The 17,787-nt window shown below is 48.4% G+C and overlaps 1 protein-coding gene and 1 long non-coding RNA gene across 4 annotated transcripts in view; both read left to right on the top strand.

Annotated features, from left to right (window-relative positions):
- KAZN (kazrin, periplakin interacting protein) overlaps positions 1 to 17,787 on the top strand; it is a 1,011,580-nt gene that overhangs the window by 98,933 nt on the left and 894,860 nt on the right. The window lies entirely within an intron of this gene.
- LOC125754594 (uncharacterized) lies at positions 6 to 1,128 on the top strand. Its single transcript, XR_007409242.1, has 2 exons — positions 6 to 350; positions 653 to 1,128. It is a non-coding gene; the product is annotated as an uncharacterized LOC125754594 (long non-coding RNA).

The raw sequence follows: 17,787 nt of genomic DNA, 5'->3' as shown, positions 1-17,787 counted from the left end.
CTGGTTCTAAGCCTCGTTGCTAGGCTAGCTGCGTTTCCAGGGAAGCTAATTAGAGCGTATCTCAGTTCTGCACATCTCAGGGTGGGTGTTCATTTCTCTTCTCTCCCGGTGCATGAAGTGTTGCCAGAGCCTGGTGTTAAATGAAAAGGACAATTTGGGGCTCCTAGGTGAACTGTTGCTGTGGTTATTGAATACTTGGCGCATAGTCCTAGCTGTGCCCGGGAAGACGCGAGGAACTCTTCCTGGAGGAGTGGGATCTCACGCTCGGGACTGGGGCTCGCCAAGCAATTTCCTGAACGTGACCTTATGATGCGCGTTCCTCGGGGTTAAATATTGTACCCATTTTGCAGGTGAGGAGACTGAGGAGCAGTTGACTGAAATCCTGTACCTGGGGTTCCGACACTAAAAATCAGGGCCATGGGTGCAGCAGGCTTCCTGACTCCCAAAGGGTCAGTGTCTGGGCACATTTATGGTGTCTGTGACCTGTGTAGGCCTTCCGCGAATTGTCAGACATCTCAGAGAACCTCCCTTGGGATACGTTTTCCTAATTTTCTTTTATAGGCTACCCTCAGCTATTTCCCAAATAGATTAATTAATTAATTAATTAATTAATTTTAAATCTTTATTTATTTTTTTTTTAAATTCATGATAGACATAGAGAGAGAAAGAGGCAGAGACACTGGAGGAGGGAGAAGCAGGCTCCATGCCAGGAGCCCGACGTGGGACTCGATCCCGGGTCTCCAGGATCGCGCCCTGGGCCAAAGGTGGCGCTAAACCGCTGAGCCACCTGGGGATCCCCCAAAAAGATTTCATTGAGGTTTTGCTTCCCCCAGACCTTTGTCCTGGCGTGATGGCCTTTGTTGCCCATCAGCCTTTCAGAGCCGACATATCACCGAGCATGCGTATTTTACAAAACCCACAAAACCCTACAGTTTCCATGAAGATCCAGGAAGAAAACAGAGAAACTGGGGTTTGCCCTTGTGCCAATTCTATTGCATCAAGAAAATAAGTGCAGTCATTTTTTGTGTGTACGTTTGGGATTTTATTTTTTTTTCCTCTGGGTTAATTCTAGGGCATTAACAGTGAATAAAAATGCCTCTGCTGCTCTGGCAGGGTTTCTGGAACTGGCTTATCTTGATCAAGCCTGCCTCTTCTATAGTTTCTTTTAGAAATGTCTTTTTGAGATGCGCTGGCAGCCATCCTAGTCTACTTCCCGTTAGTCTGGCAGAAAGCAAGGAGAACATGTGTCTCCCCTCCTCGTTCTGGGTAGTAGGTAGTATGTTTGCAAAAATAGATCACATCCCTTGTGCTCTCTCTGACGGATGTTAGGCCAGTTGGAGGCAGAGGCCTGGGGACCCTTCCCTCCTCTCTACCATCTTCCCTCGCAAATGCTGTCCTTTACACGCTGGCGTCTGCCGCGAGGCTGTTACTCCCTACGTTCTTCCTATTTCTTTACAGAAGACCCAGTACCCCGAGATGTGTGTCTATAAACACTTACCTCCTGATTCAGGCCTGAGCCCAGAAAGCAACCTGTACAGCGTTAGACTCTCTAGCATAGGAAACTGATCCACCCTCCAGTCTCAGGGGGGACACAGGGGTGTCATCCTGCAGGAGCCCAGCACTTCCTCTCATCCAGATACATACATTGGTCCTTCTTTGCCACCCTGCGCTTTCCCCTACCCTGCTTGTGCAGGCCCGGGCGGGCACAAGGTGCCTGGTGCCCAAGTCACTTTACCACCTAGGTGATAACCTGAAATTTATTATTTTATTTTTATTTTTAATTTTTTTCCTTTTATTATAAATTTATTTTTTATTGGTGTTCAATTCACCAACATATAGAATAACATCCCATCAAGTGCCCCCCTCAGTAAACTGAGATTTAAAGCAGGCCTGTGACCGCAGGGCGTGTTCCGTGAGACCCGGACGCCTCACCGCGCTTCGGAGGCTCTCTGTTGGGTTCAATGCAGCTCTCGCCCTCTCGGCCAAAATCCTCCACTGTGTCCTAATCCTTTTTTTCTTCTAATTTGAAAAAGCATTGTGCCTGCCTTGTGGGATTTTTCCAGTGAGGGAGAAGACTGTTGGTATTCTGTTTCCAGTTGTCGAGCTTAAACAAAGCGTGATTTATCTTCACCCAGAGCTGTCAGGCCTGGGTGCCTGGGTGCCAAGCACCCTCGCCAAGACTCCACGGAAGCCCCGTGGTGTTGCTAAGCAGTGGACACCTGAATGCAGGGAACCAGCCCGGATAACGATCACGATAATAACAACCTGATGTTTACTGAACATGTAGCCCCAGACACTGATGGAAATGCTTTATGTGAATTAATTTCTTAAATTTTTGCAAGATCCCCATCATTACATTATCTTCCCCATTTGGCAGATGAAGAAGCTGAGGCTCGTTGAACTTGCGACTACTCATCACTGGCTAACATATAGTTGTTTATCTGTCTCTCGCTCTAGATTGTAAACTTCCTCAAGGTAGGGTTTTTTGTTTGTTTGTTTGTTTTTGATTTGTTTACTGTTGTAGCCCCACTGCCTAGAAAAGCGCTGAGTACACAGCAAGTGCCTCATAAATACTGTGGGATGAAGTCACGTGGAATGGAGACAGATGGAAGCCACCCATGGGTTGGGTTGGATTGTTCTCTAGAACCTCCGTGTGTTTATTTGTCCTCTGGCCAGTCGGCTTCACTGACCGGTTGCCCAGGGGCTCCCGGAGGTGGCAAGACTGATGCATCCTGGCAGGTGCCTCAGTTGGGAAACCTGTGACTCTCCGGGCACTGGCTGGGGCCAGGTACCGTGCCTGGCCCTCTGCATGCAAACTGTCTGCATGAATGAACAAATAAATCATCCCCGTGGCAGGCGATTCTGTAGGTGGAAATTTCCCAGGAGATGGGTGTACGGGCACCGATGCCTGATGGCTCCTCCCCAGGGGAGCACGGTGACTTGTCTGCTGAGCACTCCCCACAGGCTGCGGTGCCCGCTCTCCAGGCACTTTGTCCAAACGGGCAGGCCTGGACCCAGTTACACTTAATCCCATGCAGGTAACTGCAGAGTAGATGGGAGGGTCACAACTGGGGCAAGGAGGCTTGAACATGTAGAGCAAGAGGCTGTTAACCCTTGCAAAACCAACCAACCAACCAACCAACCAACCAACCAACCCTGCCCTTTCCTTAGGAAACTTTTCCTGGCTTTCTCCACTCCCCTGACTTCCTTCCCAACCATCTCTGTTCCTCCCTTTATCAAAAGTAAGTCAAGTTGTCACACTTTCTGACACAAGCTTACCTGACATATCTCCATCTCTTCTTCCCTCCGTCACTCAGATCCCATGTGCTTTCTTATATGTCAGTCGATTTTGTTTGAATGATTAGCCAAAGCTCCTCAAACACCAATAAAAATTCACCAAACAAAACCAAACGAGCCTGCTGAGCGCCTCTATCGACATTTATATTTGCAAGATTCTTTTAGGCAGCAAAACAGGACGCGTGTAGATTATATGGGTAATTGGGAAGGGCTCATTTCCTCACGTGGATGAATGCCTTCTAGGAGGATCTCCCCCAAGGATTAATGAGAAGACTTATTTAAATAGAGAAGCCCAATTCGAACAGTTTACTCAGGTTGTTCTTGTAGGATCAGAATTCCACCTGTGGGGGAGGTTGGGGCGACAGGTGTCTTCTCTCGCCCCGTTTCTCAGCACACGTGCAGACGCGCAGCCACACGTGCACACACGTGAACACGGCCTACCCTTCCAAGACACAGGTCTTCAACGTGTGCCTGTAAGGTGCTTAATCTGCAGCACGGATGAGTGGAGGGATTCCAATCGGTGCAGCTGGGCAGATTTCCTCTGATGAGTGAATTTAGAATGAAAAACCTTCATGAAGTGTCTGAGCTAGCGGGGCTACTGGCCTTCACTCCCCGTTTTTTTGTCCTATCTGCAGTGTGAAGCTTGTTTTGACAGCTTATGGCCTAACAGGCAGTGGGCGAACTGATGTCATGATATGATGATGTTTGCTTCTAGGCACAACGTACCGACAAGGAAAATCAAGACAAGAGAGCGAGAGCGTATTAATCTCCAAATGTGAACTTGATGGTCTTACCCTTCCAGGGGGACGCTGTAGAACTGATGATAATAGCTATAATTTGGTAGTCGTGGTAATTTGTGTGTATGTGCATTTTAACTTTGAAAAGCTTGCTCTCATATATGGAATTAATTAGTCCTGACTAGCAAAGGGCCGGGAGAAACTTAATTCTTACTTGCAAACTTACTATTTAGAAATGACTTGTTTTATGTAAGATGATTTTAAGTCTGTATTGGGTGCTTGAAAGATACCGTACACCCCCAAACAATTAATTAACTGCTACATTTCTGATGTCTTGGTGTAATTGGAACCACATCTCCTTGGTAATTGTTGCCTGCTGTTCTAGTAACATTAGATTGTCTATCTCTGTGTGTCTGTTTTGGCCAAAAGAGCAGCGTGTATTAGTAAAAAAGAAATCCCAGCGCAGAGTTGGTTAGAACCGACAGTTCTCATCTTCCTTACCTGAACCCACTGCTTGTGCCGTAGGATGGCTACATGGCCAAGTGGGGAAACCCACAGTCCATTGCACCCCGTGGCTTGATGTGTCGGGGAATTCCAGTTGCTCCCAAACCCTTGGATTTGGGACAGCGTGAGGCCTTGGTGGGGGTACATGCTGTGACTGTATTATACCCTGGCTGATTTGGATCTTTGATTGGTGGGTTTGTAGCTACTGGCAAGAGAATGACTAGACCCTGCATCGTGTTGGGTCATCTAGAGGCACCCCAGGAAACTGGAGTGTATCACTCATGGATCTCTCCATTGTAAGCATAACTCACACTAGTTTAAGCAGAAAAGGGAAAGTTTTTGGCTCATGTAAGTAGAAGCTTCTGGAAAGACTGAGCAGGTGTCAGGGGCTCACTAGCATCTTCAAGGCTTGGTTTCTCTTCATCTCTTAGCTCTGCCCAGCTCTGTGCTAGCTTCACTTCAGGCGGGCTCTCCACAGTGAAGAGCTCTCCTAGTGACGTCCTTATAGATGGCAACCCAGCAGAAAGAGGGCTTCCAACAAAACCCAGATGTAAGGCTCAGTGATTTGACTTGGCTTATGGGTCCCTGTTGGAAGAATCACTGAGCCTGAGCCTGAGGGAATGGGAATACTCTGACAGGCCGGGTTATGTGCCCATTTCTGAGATCTAGAGAAGGAGTAGTGAGTCTCCTGGGCCAAATTGATGGAGAGATGGGTATTCCTAAGGAGAAAAGGAGGGGATAGGGTTATCAACGAACTTGGGGTGGTGGAGAGGGAGGAGGGCGGGGGGTGGGGGTGAGTGGGTGATGGGCAGTGAGGGGGACACCTGACAGGATGAGCACTGGGTGTTATTCTGTATGTTGGTAAATTGAACACCAATAAAAATTATTTTATTAAAAAAAAAGAAAAGAAAAGAAGACATGGTTGCTGGGCTTGGAAGACAACAGACGGGCTCTCCTTGGAGTCACTAGACTCTAGGGTCTGACTGATTCTGCAGGGTTTCACCTAGTCCATGACTGTGTTTCCTGTTCTTTTTCTGTCTCCAAGACTTCAGTCATGTCCAAACATTTATTGAACATTTGCTTCTGAGGTCAGCGCCAGGGTAGGTTCAGAGATGGATAAAGGCACAGGTGTTTCACACCCAGAGCTCATCATCTGTGGGGGGGACACACACTCTCTCTCTCTCTTCTCTCACCCATCATTGAGCCCTGTGTTCAAGCTATGTACCAACACAGCTGTTGGGAACACAAATGAGGAAACCACCATTCTTCTTGGGAAAGTAGGCAGAGGTTTGTTTGAAGCAGGAACTTTTGAACCAGGTCATGAAGGCTGAGCGCCGCGCACTTCAGGTGGGTTGGGATATTTGTGGACACTCTTCTTCTGACCATTCCTCCTTCATTAATCACCCAGCTCTCTCACCCCTAATCTTCTATGGGCCTGCCTCAGCCAAGGTTCCCTCTCCCCGACCACGACCACCACAGCTTCACCCACTGGCCCCCCACCAGCCAGTGGGTGATGTCAAGAATGTACCCATCGCTCGGTAGTTGAGAATCTTTCGGAGCTCTTCACCTGAATGGATACTGAGCAGGTGAACGTGATTTCCCCTCTGGTTGATCCCAGGGTGCCAGATGGCTGTACTCTTGGCTAGCAGGCATTTTCCAGAGTTTTCTAGCACCGCTGTTTCCCTGCTGCTGTGAGATCTTGTCCTCAGATTATTCTAACAGGGTGGGGGCAACGGCAAAGAGTGTGTTGTTTCAGAGCTGTCAGCGCTTGTCCCTTGCTCTGTGGGATTCTCAACAGCTCGGGCAGGAGCTCCTTGCAACGTCACGCTCTTTCCTCCCAGCTCACTCACCCTACCCCCCCGGCCTGTAGGACAGAACCCATTTGTGCCCTCGGGTGGGCTGAACAGAAAGTATCAACTCTCCGTAAAATGTTTGAGGAATCTAGCATAATTCTTGCTGCAAAATTAAATGTGTCAAGGTAACTGGCAAGCTGCTTTGTGTAATTAAGCAGTGGAGTCTGGGTATATCAGTCCCGTTCCTTAGGACAATCCAAAAGGCAGGATAACTCACTTTGGTGAACCTATCCTTCCTTAGATTTTAGATTTAATGAATTGAGCCAGTGGAGCCATTCAAAATCTGATTTCCAGGAGAGTTTCTCCTCTGTGGGTACATAGGATCTTGCAGTGTCTGGACAGAAAGTAAAAAATGTAGAGCATCAAGGATATTTGTAAGAATTCCCATGATGGGTAGCACTTGTCCCTTTTCCTTTAGGTGTCTGAGAACCCTCAGAACCCGAGGGTCAACTATGTAGTTTCATATTCTGGAAATCATGAATCATCCTATGGCTGCAGCTCTGAGAGAAGGAGGCTAATTGTATCCTTTCTTTTAATTAAGCAATGCGGTGACTTTGCCGTTTGAACTCTCTTTTGTCAGCAAAGTTTCTCACCATCGTTTTTCTTTTTGTGTGCACGTGTCCAGAGTAGGGTTTTTAAAATCTTGACTCTTCATTAGTTCTTAGTTAGGCAGGGTTTGGTTGGGGGGTGTCCTCTGCAATGTAGGGTGTTGAGGCGCATCCCTGGTCTCTACTCACTGGACACCAGTTCCTCCACCCCCAGTTCTGACGACCCCAAATGTCTCCAAACATTGCCACACGTTCCCAGGGAGGCGAAATCATCCCCAGGTGAGAACCACTGTCTCAGAGTCTTGCTACGTGTGGGTCATAGATCAGAAGCACCAGCATCACCTGGGAGTGACACAAATGCTAGCCTCGTGGAAGCAGGAGAGCGCCTGCGTCTTTGTGTTTTTTTACAAGTCCCCCAGGTGATCTGATGTTGACCAAAGTATGAGAATCACCGCTTTAAACCCACAAAACCAGAAAATAAACCACCTTCTGTACTGAGGCTAGTGCCTGAACATTATTTTAAAATCCTGGAAGGGAGATTTTAGATGCAGTAATCTTGTTCAAGGACCCAAGCAAGGGGTCCTGGTGGTCAACATCTTGTCACATCTCAAGCATTGAAGGTGACAAACCCTTTACATTCCCTCAGAAAAGCCAATTTGTTCCAAGGGCTGCATTCCAAATAGAAATTCGACAGTATTTGCAATTATGAAATGCAAACTGGAAATGGTTTTCTCTGGGGTTGATATTCTCTAAGAGGAAATGGGTTGTGAACAAATATGCTTTTTGGGGGGTGAAGACTTCTCAGGTGCAGTGTGTCAGTCTGTTCTGTGTTGAGTTAGCATCGATGTCAGCCAGACTTCCCATGCTGCACCTGGTTAGTAGAGAGAGAATGACAATTGATTTCGTATCTTGTTGAGTGATGGTGAGGGGTGGGTTGGGACTGCATAGTGAGTAGGGTCCTTGGGTTGTGTGTGTGTGTGTGCGCGCGCATCTGTGTGCAGTGCTGGGTGTACATTATGTGAATGTGCACTGTTTCTAGCCAATTCTTTATACAGGACAAAAATTGACTTTTCTTTTTTCTCCAGTTCATTAAATTCGGTCATGGTGTTTATATCTAATCTGAGTGATTTAAAATCTTCTTCTATAACTTCACCTTTGCAAATCCACTGTAAGCTTTGTATAAATGTTAGCCCGAAGGCTGCTATTATAAGAGAATTGGAAGGATGGAATGAGCAATAGCAGTCTTGATTATTAAGGAGCCTTTGACCTATACAGACTACAGATCTTGAAAAGAGTGCAGTGCATATTATAGCACTCTTTTTTAAAACTGAAAGCAAAAGCCAAACAAACAAAACTGTGGATTTCATATGTCAGGCAGTGTAGCATTTCTCTATTATTGTGTTTTATCTGAAGCCCAGAGACCTTGAGTAGTCCTCATTAGTAACATCAACACAGAGCTGTTCTCTTCATGTCTCTCGAGATTGTACCATTTCTAGTCTTGTACCTTTTCCCTCCAAATGGCTTAAATAGTTAATGACAGTGTAAAATAATAAAGACTTCCAGATTTTCTTGAAAAAGAGGTGGGCTAGTTTGGAGGAAGGATACTGATTTTTGGCTTGCAGTTGAGTTGGGTTTAAGTTCCGTTTCCACCATGAAGTATCCTGGTGACTTTTGTGCGGGTTCCCTGACTGAATTCCAATGAGGAGGTTTTATCAATATCATCGTTTCATCTTCTAGATGAGGAACTGTGCCTCTCTGGGCCTCAAATACCCTCCTCATCTGCAGCGACACAGCTGGAAAGTGGCCCGGGCAGGATTCAGACCCACGTGGTCTGGTTCTGAGTTTGAGATCTTAACCCGTAGGCTGTGCCTATGTGTCTGTTGGGTGCATACTGGCTGAAAAGTGACTTGCCTGGGGGTTTATAAGACAAGTTGCAGGAGGACATGTAAGTGGAGGGAAAATTAAGGAAGGGTAAAAAGAAAAAGTCTTCTTAATAAGCAATAGAGGGTAGAAGTGAGTGGCCAGAAGCTAAATGCAAAGATCCTGGGAAGAGAGGTGGGCACATGAGGATGAGGGCTGTCACTTGGAATCAGATTGGAGCTGATCCTATATGCATGGCTGACTCTTAAACCTCTCCTGATGAGATTTTCTCCTGGGGCACTCTGAGCAGAGTCTGACAAATTAAGACAGAAACTGATGGAGAACATTCAAATGTTACCAAACCCCAGTTTCTCAGACTACTGGGAACTCTGGGTTGTCATGATAACAAAGGGACATGATGGGTAGTGACAGGACAGGACAGGGATGCCAAGCCTCATACAGAGTGCAGGGAAATCCCACGCAGTACAGCACCATCCCACCCAAACGACTAGAGCACTCCACTGAAATATGTCAGAGGAAATCCTGTTTTGGCTTGTCTTATTGGAGGTGTGGTCCAGCCAGAGCGGGAGACGCTCATTGCTGACAAGAGAGAAACTCCAAGCCCATGACCCAGAAAAAGACCAATGCAGAAGGACGTTCACGGCAGTCTTGTTTATCAACAGCGACAAATTGGAGGCAACCCAGACGCCCTACAACATGGAACTAAATTATGATTAATTGTCTCAGTGAAAGTTTATGCAGACATTTAAAGTGATGGCCATGAAGACGATGTAGCATTCTGGGAAGTGTTGCTAATATAAAACTCCTTCAAAATGCCAAAATTATTTGACTCTCCGTGTCTCTCATGAATAAATAAAATCTTTAAAAAATACCAAAATTGTTTAAAAGTTTCCATGTATTCATGCAGAAAGACTAAGACGAAGCAGAAAAATGAAACAGCAAATTACCTTGGAGGCAGTCAAGATATTGATGATTATTTCCTGTAAAAATTATCTAGTTAGTAGCATGTCTGTTTCATTCATTTAGAAAAAAAAATCAAGGGATGTGTTCAGTCCCTATCCCTGTGGCAATGGTCACCTGACAAGGGGCAGGAGTGCGTACCTCACCAGTTGCACGGAACTGGAAGGTGAATACTGGAAGGTCCATCCTGGAGCAGGTGTGGAGCTTAAAATGAATTAGAACCCAGTTGTCAATTGTGGAGGTGGCCGAACATGGAGTCAAGGTGTGGGTTTATCCAGGGGAGGGAGTGGTACATTTGTACAAGAGAACTGGCTATTCAGAATCTGGGATCTCACCCCCGGCTGGACATTGGAATAAACTGGAGAGTGCTAACACACTGATGCCTGGGCCCTACCCCTGGCCAATTCACCAAATTGTCGAAACTGACAGCAAGGCATGAGTATTTTTAATAATGTCTCCAGCTGACTATCCTATACACCTGGGATGGAAGGCCAAGGGTCCCAAGAGGGAAGGAGCCACCTTAGAAAATGTCCCCATGATTTGGTCTTTGGAGTAACTGCCCTGTCTTCCCTACTACATTTTTCCTTGGCTCCTTGAGGAATTCTGAGCAGAACAGGCCACTGATGAGTTCGTTGGTCCATGGAGGAAGACATTTCTTGGATTTGAACTTGGAGAGAGGGGGGTGGTCAAAAAGATGACTGTCATCTGCCTCACACAGCAGTGATCACTAGAGCCTTACTACCTGTCTGAAGACCCTGGCTTCCGTGCTTCTCAGCCGAAGAGCACTGGGCAAGTACCCAGTCTGTAGGGGAGCTCTACTCAGGCCTGTCTAAAGAAGATTTGGAAATTCCTTATCTTTCTGACTCTGTGTCTTTATTTTGACAATAGATCCTCTTGACTCAAAGTGTAGGTTGGTAGACCAGCCATGTGAGCATCACCTAGGAACAGAGATGCAGAATTCTAGGCTCCAGTGCACACTTAAGCAGAACCTGCATTGTAACAAGATTTCAGGATTTTCACATATACATTTAGGTTGGAGAAATGTGGCTATAGACCAGTGCTATCCAATAAAACTTCTTGCAGTGATGGAAATTTCTGGATCCGCACCATCCAGCATGGTGGATACATCACCACATGTGGTCATTGAGCACTTGAAGTGTGACTAAGAAACTGAATTTCAAATTTAGTTGTAATCGTGTTACATTTAAACAGCCCAAAGGGCTAATGGCTATCATATTAGATAGCTCTAGATCCTTCTAAAGTTTGGCCCCATCTTACATCTCCAGTGGGCCATCTACATTATCATACCTTGTCCTTCCAAGAAGGAGAAGAAGAGGAAGAAGATGAAGAGGAAGACAAAGACGACGACGAAGAAGAAGATGATGAAGATGAAGAAGAAGAAGAAGAAGCGGGAGGAGGAAGAGGAGGAAAAGGAGGAAGAAGAATGATAATTCCTTGAGCCTTATCTGTGTCCCAGGCTAAGTTGTTTATATGCATCATTTCATTTAATCCTCACAACAAAACGGTAGAGACTTCCATGGATTTGGTCACTGTTAATTCTCAAGTATTTGGGATGGTGAGTGGCACGTAGTAGATGTTCAAGGAAATATCTGTTGAATGGAAGAACTGTTATCCCCACTTTATAGTCAACAGAATTGAGGCACAAAGTAGGTAAGTAGTCGGACCGCAGAGTGGCGGAGCAAGGGTTTAGGTTCCTGTAGTGTGGGCTCCAGATCCCATCCCAGCACCGTGCGTGCATAGCCAGCCTGTGTCACTGCCTTCGTGAATTATGGCCCAGCTGGGGCTTCCTCAGGATTCATCTGTGCCACCTGAGGCAGGGGCAAAATTTAGATGTAAAGGGAAGGCTTGACTTTAAAAGATTTGTTGAATGCCTGCCATCTGCTATACCCCAGGGAAGCAACGCTGTGTAGTAGTAGTGTTTTGTAACCTCTAACGGGCATGCAAATCTTCTGGGGAATCTTATTAAAATGCAGATTCTGATTCAGCGGGCCAGAGGTAGGGCCTGAGATCCTGCATTTCCAACAAGCTCCCTGGAGACGCCAGTGCCTCTGGCCTGGGAGCTGCAGTTGGAGAGGGACTGGCACAGCCTTGCTCTCAGGGGGCTTACAGTGGGGGAGTGGCGGGGAGCGAATTCACAGTGACGTTGCAGAAGGTCGGTTGCTCTGATAGGATGCAGTAGGTCGGGGTAGTGGGGTGCCTGGAGGGACAGCCAGCCTGAGGGAGGCGCCATCTGAGCTGCACTTGGAAGAGGCACAGGCCATAGGGCGGGTGAAGACAGTAAGGGAAGAGTGTTCCAGAAAGAAGGAACGGCAGGTGCGAAGAATGAGAGGCTCAAGCAAACATGGGGCATCCGGGGATACGAAAACCGTCTTGACAACTTGTGGTGCACCTGGTCCCCCCAGAGCAAATTCCTCATCTAAAGGATGGCGCGTTGGGTTTCAAGCCCTGCCGTTTCTTGGCTGCAGGCTGGAGTCAGGTCACCTGCAGATGAACAGCTTCCTCTGCATCCCATCCTCAAAGCACCGCTTGATCCTAGTTGATAATTCTGATTACCCGTTTGATGTTTGGAATCCTCTGCCCACTGCTCCTCAGCCCCATGCGATGGTGCGCTGGCGTCCCCTGGAAGCCTAATGAGGCAGTTGCCATGGTAACTGGGTGACATCCCTGTAGCTGATACTGATGCCATAGCTCCCTAAACCCTTATGCCTGTTTCTCTGTTTGGTAAATTCATAACATTTAAATTAAACATATTAGCTTATTTCATGTCAATTAATTTGTATGTTGAGCTGCAAGCCTGTTTCACCCTCCCTTCCCCCAGCACCCATTAATTAACTGCAAGCCAAATTGGGAGCACATCAGAGAAGGTTGCCGTAGCTCCCAGCAAACTACAATTACAATACTCTGCTCCTATGTAGAAAGTAATCAATGTCAAAATAATTGGTTTTCACAGGTCTACAATCAGCTGTCTTGTCAGATAGTTAGCTTATAAGCGTTTGGATTTTTTAGAAGAAAAAACAGCCAGAATATTGGAAGGACAAGAGGTAGCTGCTAATCCGATGACTTGTATGGAATATGTCGTATCTCCCTTTTTTCAGTCTTTTTCGGGGTTATTTTCGACACCCACACCATCTCTGTCTAAGGCAGGTGATGCCCCCTGCCACTTTGCAGCGCTGGTTTCATGAGCTGCGGTTCCCGAGGGGGTGGTGGGGAGTCCTGGGAGACAGTCGGACATGCCTGGGGGCTCATCTGGCTTCAAACGAGCCAGCTTTGGCCTTTCTTTATTTTCTGTCTTTGTGGAGATGATGGGAGGACCGGTCCCTCCAAACGAGGTTATGTTCCTAGAACCTGCCACTCGCTGGAGGGCGCGGACGCTGGCAAGCTAAGTGTGAGCCTTGCTAATCTTGTTGGAGCAGCCCCGGTCCCTCAAACTCTCTCTGCACAGCGTTTAGCATGCTCTGGCCTCTTTCTCCGAGCTTTGGGGCACAGCTCTTTATTGATGGTAAAAACTGTTTTCTGGGAAACTGCACGCAGGTGAATGCCACGGACATTCCCAGCGGCTTGCTTCTTCATTGTGTCAGGAATGGAGTTGCTAGAAGGCTGCTGGGCAGGCACAGACTTGTACGAATGATCCAGCGTTGCTCTTTGCAAGCTGAGTGTGCCAGAGACCCGCTCGTGTTGTAGCCTAAGACACGATGTGTGCTATCCTGGTAGGTCCTGGAACTCGGATTTGTCCACCATCCGTTGCCTCCCCACGCACGTCCAGCCAGGTGGCTGGCTACTAACCAAGTGCAACCTTGCCTTGGCCTGCCTCTGTGCTAGGCTCCGGGGGTTGAGGAGTGAGCAAGGGAAGATTGCCCAAAGCCCACCTACGGTAGAGCTAAGATGTGACTCTCTTCTTTATCGATGGGAATTTTTTATTTTTTATTTTATTTATTTATTTATTTATTTATTTATCTATCTATCTATCTATCTATCTATCGATGGGAATTTTTAAAAAAATCAAAGATCAATACAGGCTTATCATTCCTGCCTTTGATTTGTGGAGACCCCCTTTTGACTTTCTTACGTTCATTAATGACATTTATTTTCCAAAGTCCAATATTTCCTCTGCAAAAACATGCTCCGATTTGCAGTTTCCAAAGGTTTGTCTTGGGATATGAAAGGAAAAGCTGACAACGTGCACATGGCACGCACACACACACACACACACACGCACACACACCTCAACCTATCCATTTTCCTCAAGTTACAACCGCTTCTCCTCCAGCGTGGGCAGATGGATGTTTATTACCAGGGTAAAGGGTTGCAGGGAATGAGGGTAGCACCAATTACTACAGATTTAGGGACTGGGTGCCAAAAAAAAAAAAATGACTTTGCAGATTTTACAGATATAAGGGGAGCTACCTGTTTCATGTATGCAGGAAAACTGAATTTACAGTCTCCTCCAAACCATGAACTATGCCTCTTGACCTAGCAGCTGCTGCACTGTGGGTATTTAATAAATATTTATCTTAAGGTCCAGAATTTCTTCATGTCTTTGTAGCGGCCGCTAATCTATTCTGTGCTTTGCCGTTTCTCCTGACTTAAAAATAGTCTTTCTTTCTCAAAGATATCCCAGGCATGGGTTCAAAAGGCATTGTGGGACTTCCGCCTGGCATGCCCAGTTGTAGCGCTCACGACTGCAGACGGGGCTGGCGTTTGCTTGTGATCGAGGTGTGATTAACGGACATTCATTTCATAGGGTTAGGTTTGGAGGCACACGGAGAGGGTGCGTCCAAATGCCAAGTGTAAATCAATAGGTCGCCTTCGGTAGGATCCTATGTTTAATATGACATGCCAAAAAAAAAAAAAAAAACTCATCAGTAGCACAGGAAGGGTTCATGAGGATGAGCTGATTCCTACAGGGTGGCGAGCCGTGGCCAGGCCAAGGATGCTCAGTGAGGATTTTGTAGGTGACCAGTACCGACATAATTCAGCGTCCCATGGACCCAGAGAGAGTGATTCTCTTTGATCCAGAAACTCTGGGGAAGTTGCTGCTTTGGTCTCGTCCAATTTTCAAGGAAATGAGAAGATCCATCTTAGCGCATGCGCCATTCCCTCCCGCGAATAAAAGGCAGAAAGCTTCCTTTCGGTTCCACTGCTGGCTAGATTTTTGCCGTAGGATCTGAAAATAACGGAGTTGGGTTGTCATAGCAACACCTCCCGTGCCTTAGTTTTGATATTGTGGCTGCTTTCTTGATGCTACTTTTATTTCACGAATTGCTGAAAGTTTCTTGAAACTCTGCGTCAAGGGCACGAGGCCTGACAGCTTTGGATGTCAGGTGAAGAAGGGGGAATGCGGCTCGCCCGCCTTCCCGAGTGTTTTCTACCGAGTGGGATCCTTGAGAGGAAAAATCTAAAGAAACTTGATTTTCTTATTTAACAAAACCACCTTCATACCCCCAACATCTGTCTGAACCCCCCGGCCGAACTCCACCCCCCACCCCCCAACAAAGTCATCTTCCAGTTTGGGGATGTGTATGTTTTATCCGCTGAATGGTGGTTAGTGCAGTCATCGATACCTTGTTTCCTTGACTCACCCGCCAACTACTCCTTCTGGGGTCCCCCTCTCTGAAACCTGCATGTCTTCCCCCATCCGCCCGGGTCATCTTAGGCTCTTCCCCACTGGTCCGTCTAAGGGGTCACCAAGCCCTGGCATTTGTAGAACAGTAAGCAGTATTTGCTGAGTGCTTGCTCGGTGTCGGACCCTGTTCTGAGTGCATTGCACGGCTAACAGACTTGACCTTGACGCCAGCTCCGTGAGGATTGGTAACGTTCCTCACTGTCCTGGGTAATGTAGGTGAGGATACAGAGGCGTAGGAGAGCCAAGTACACGCCCAAGGTCATGTGGAACGGAGATGGCCGGGTCGGGGCTCGACGGCAGGGCCTGTGCGCGTGCCCGGCCCGGTCCCCAGCTCCTGGGCTCCCGGCTGCTGCCCCCGCCCCCTGCCCGTGGCCCGGTCTCCCAGCCTGGCCTGTGTCACCAGCTCGCAGCCGCCAGGGTGCTGGTCCTGAATCGCCTGGTGGTCCCGCCCGCGCCGCCCTGGCCCAGCCTCCTGGATGGCCCCGTGGGGCCTTCCAAGTGTGGCTCTAACTCCTGAACGCGTGACGGCCCCGGACGAAGACAGTAGTGAAATTGTGTATCCCCGCGACGATGCCGAGGGCCGACGGGTCCTGAGCACGTGCCGAGCGCCCAGAGTGTCCCAGGGGTCCCCTCACTGGCGGCTCCAGGCCGGGCGCTGTGCTCAGCTCGCTCAGCCCTTCAGCCATCTGGTTCTGCTTCCAGTGCCTTCTGCAGCCGGGCGTCCCGAGCCATGCCCCCCACCCCCAGCTGCCCCCTGGGAGCCTCCTGCCCAGCGCTGCGCCTGGCCCGTCAAGCTGGTTGTTGGAAGGCGGCCTGCTGTTCAGAAACTGCTGCTGCCGCCGCCACACATCAGAGAGGGACCTGCGCCCAGGGGGCCAGTGAGCCAAGGAAGAAGCCAGGGCGGGGGTGATCGGGGGGACGACGGACCTGGGAGGCAAAGGTGGCACGAGAGCCACAGCTGGGCGACTGGGTCTGTGTCCACCCCCAGAGCCGATGGGGGCAGACAGCAAGGTGCCCCCCTGGGAGGCTCCGAATGCCGCACCCCGGGGCGGGGACAGATCCCGCAGGTTCGATTCCCCGCCACCTGCTCGCTGGGCCCAGGCGCACGGGGTGAGGCGTGAGGGCAGGCTTGGGACGGCCTCAGCCGAGGGCCCTGTGACTTTATTCCGTAAGCTCTGGAGAGCCTCTGGAAAGCAGTTTAAAGCACTAGAGCCCTCCCCAGGCTACCGGTGGACTTTAGGTTAATATCTAATCACAGCAGCCATTGCAAAGCTTCTAGAAGCCCACGTCAAGCAAAGCAGGTAAAAGCGACACTGCAATCCTCTCCGAGCGAAAACAGTTTCCCTTCACTTCCTCCCTCCTCCAGCACATGCACGGGAGCCTCCAATCATAAAGGGAAGTGGCCCAGGGAAGCAGCGTGCAGGTCGCTGCGACCCGGGCTTGCGCGTTGCTGGAACCAGAGGGTTTGCACTTCCATCCAGGGCCTGGGGGTTGTCGGCGGGAAATGTGCGTGCAAGTCTCCGCTCTGGTTTGGGGCTGGGCCCAGCAAGGCTGTGTCTCAATCGGATGCCTTTGATGGCTGACCTGAGTCATTAGCTACAGGAAGAATGTCATCTAAATGCCAATCTCTTCCGTGACTAATACATAAATGCTCCTTTTTACCTCGATTTCCCCAACAACCCGTATCAGGTGGCTGCACCTAACGGGGAAGGAGGTCCTGGACCCGAGCGCAAAACGAAAAACACATGTACGTGATCACAAGCCAATTTAGGTGTGGCAGGAGACACGTTGCTGTTTCCTTTTTAGCTCATCCTTTTTTTGTTTTTCGTTCTGCACTTTCGCAAAAACTGGCCGAAGGCCCCCAGCGGACACGACCCAGCATGGCTGCTTGCAACCAGGGGATCTGGGCCGAGGACCGAACTGGTTAATCCTAATACTGCATCATTAAGGGAAACGGTTTCTTTTTCACGAAGCCAAATTGGATTAATTATATGCATGCGGAGTGTCCTTAACAAACAGCATGATTCAAAGGTGCTGAGCTGGGTCACGCACAATTTGGTTCTTTGTTTTTCAACTGAACGCGGCGTTTGCCATTTACACTCTGGATTAAATGTGCTGGGTTTGAAAATTCTAGTGGACATTAATGGTAGTCTGTGGGCTTCTGTGCATCCCCCCCCCCCCCCATTATATACATAATGCGATGGTTACCTCCAGCGGAGTTAAAGCACGACCAGAAGAGAGAGTTCACGGTTCACTGGGAGCATTTAGTGCCTGATGAGAATGCAGAGGGCCATCTATCCAATTATTACTTGATTATCAGCCTACTGTGTATGATTAAGCCACGAGGCCCGGCTCGCTGCCTT

The sequence above is a fragment of the Canis lupus genome, chromosome 2 (assembly GCF_003254725.2).
Source record: "Canis lupus dingo isolate Sandy chromosome 2, ASM325472v2, whole genome shotgun sequence".
In the NCBI taxonomy this organism is placed as follows: Eukaryota; Metazoa; Chordata; class Mammalia; order Carnivora; family Canidae; genus Canis; species Canis lupus.
Note: the sequence above shows the minus strand (reverse complement) of the source record. Positions and strands in the feature narration are given on the sequence as shown.